This window comes from Microcaecilia unicolor, chromosome 8, assembly GCF_901765095.1.
Source record: "Microcaecilia unicolor chromosome 8, aMicUni1.1, whole genome shotgun sequence".
NCBI lineage: Eukaryota > Metazoa > Chordata > Amphibia > Gymnophiona > Siphonopidae > Microcaecilia > Microcaecilia unicolor.
Genome location: NC_044038.1, coordinates 86,572,365 through 86,575,198, shown reverse-complemented (window position 1 = coordinate 86,575,198; position 2,834 = coordinate 86,572,365).

Below are 2,834 nucleotides of genomic sequence, written 5' to 3'. Positions count from 1 at the left end.
ACCAATCTGCTTACCAACATCTCTCCTACAGTTAACCCCTCAATCTGTCACATCCTCAACCTCTCTCTCTCTCCACCGCTACTGTCCCTGACACCTTCAAGCACGCTGTAGTCACACCACTTCTCAAAAGACCATCACTTGACCCCACCTGTCCCTCCAATTACCGCCCCATCTCCCTCCTACCCTTCCTCTCCAAATTACTTGAACATGCTGTCCACAGCCGCTGCCTTGATTTCCTCTCCTCTCAGGCCATCCTCGATCCGCTTCAATCTGGCTTTCGCCCACTACACTCAACAGAAACAGCACTCACCAAAGTCTGTAATGACCTGTTCCTTGCCAAATCCAAAGGTCACTATTCCATCCTTATCCTCCTCGACCTATCCGCTGCCTTTGACACCGTCAATCATCCTTTTCTGTGTCTACCTGCATGCATTCTCTCTCTTCGGCTAGTAACTTCTCATTGAATTCTGCATGTTCCCTTAAGGCTTTCTTATATATGGTCCACATTAACCAAGTGCATGCAGAAACTCTCTTGCTCCCTTCCTTAATTGAATATAAATCAAATTTTGTTTCAATATCAGAGGGGGTGGAAATATCATCAGTTACATTATGGGTCCAAGGATTAGGGCCAGAGGATTCTACGCATTGCTTAGGCAAAGTGGGGTTATCTATGTCCTTCTCAAAAGAAACTGCAAAATTGGTTTTTATTTTATGCCAGAGCATGCCTAAAGATTTGATTATGAAATACATAAAGTACATGAGTGCATAAGTACCTAAATAAGACCAAACATCCATCCAGCACAGCATTCTAAATATTCTAAATGCCCTGAAAACCTTATCAATTTATCAATCGGAAATTTAATTAATGAAACCTGATACTCAGTTCTCTATAAAGTAGCAAAATACAAAAATATAATTTAAGAACACTGCTATTTCATTCTACTCGCACAGAATACCTGCCCACGTTCTGCACCAATAAATATGTTACAAGAAATTATTTATTTTGGGGAAAATAGCTCTAGAGCAACTCGCCACTGTTTATAATTTAAGAGCAGGTGCTGTATTTATAAGTTTTAGGATATTAATTTCTCCACCAATCACCAAAGGTGATAATTGCAATAAATTAAATAGATTAAGTATATATAAAAGATACCATATACTCAGAACACAAAGAGACCATATTTTTAGCTTCAAAAAGATTGATTTAATATACAATTGCACACGAGAGGTAGGTTTTAAGAGATCTTTACAGGTAATCTGTGCATAAAATAGAACAAAGTAGCAGGTAGGTTAACTTACAAGTCCTTGTTACAAGCATGCTGTGGTCCAGCTGATTGATGAGCACATGTTGAGGGGCAAGGCGTCAGCAGACCCCAAAGAGAGCAGCAGGTCCCAAGAGGAGGCAGGTTCCAAGAGAGCGAGCTGGGCTGTTTCCAGGCCTTTTATAATGTTAGCAGAGAAGCATGGTGTGTGCATGTCCTGGATATTTTGCAAGGCATTATGGTTAATGTAGTCTGTTCACATGACCACATTATAAGTCCTTCCTTTCTGCACATGTCTGAAAGCTGATGGGAGGGGCAGGTATACCTTTGACAAGCAAATGTCCTGTTTATGGTCTCCCCTCTGAAGTCTTTGTCTTCAATGGGTTCTCCAGACTTTCTGTCTCTTGGGTCTTTGGTTTTCAGAGATGTCCTGATGAGCGTCCAGGTACCCACCTTTTGTTCAGTCTTTTTAGGTGGGAGGGCAGAGAGAGTTATATATCTCTCTTTTGTCTTTGTTAAGTGTTTGTAATTAACTATCCCTGCTATCAGAAGCTCCCAGAAAAAGGGATGGGGGAGAGAGGGGCTTGAAATGAAACTATTCTCTCTGCTGCAGTGTCAAATATATATTTTTAAAAGCTGCACAAATATATTGGTGTATATATATGTATCTGATCCAACACAACATCATGCTACACATTTAATTCTGATGATTGGCTTATACCATAACAGTATGAGCTAAATCCAAATAAAATCTTTAATCAAGCAGTTTGCAATCAAAAGAAATTACGTATCAGATTCAGGAAATGTTATTGGCAAGACAATATCTACAAGTGTTGCCAGATTTATGCATGGGGTGACTAGTTGCAGCTGAGCTGCAGGCATTGTTCCCTAGAAGAAAGAAAAGCTACCAGGAAAGAAAAATACACTTCAAACTTGGTCGTCCCCCCTCCACCCCTCCCCCCACATATACTCCATCATCACCACCACCACCACCACCACCACACACACACACACACACACACACACACACACACACACACACACACACACATTCAAATGATCTACTCCCTCAGAGCTCAGGGCTTCCTGAATCTGTCCTGGTGACCCTACAACCTGTCAAGCACTCAGGATAACCACAATGAAAATGTATGATATAATTTGAATGCTGGAAACCTGATGTGTACAAATATATCTTATGCATGCTCACTGTGAAAATTTGAGAAACCTGACTAGCTGTGAGGTCCTCGGGAAAGGTTTGGGAAGCTGCACCCTTGTTTTTCATGTTGGATGTTGGGTGAAAGACTGAGTTGCAACTCAGGTCTGTAATATTAACATATGAGTAGCTGGTTTTCACTATCAAGGCTGGCAGCATCCTCCCTCTGGATGTTTTAGTCAAAAATAATAATTAAAAAAAAAGCCAATACATTTCAAAAGCTCATTTCCTTATCTGCCAGTCAACATCACATCATGTGACTCGACACTCCATAAATGTACATAAGTGACTAGGAAATCATTCTTTGTGTATTCTGGTTGCCTCATACAGCATCCACACATCGTAAGCAAGGAAGGAGC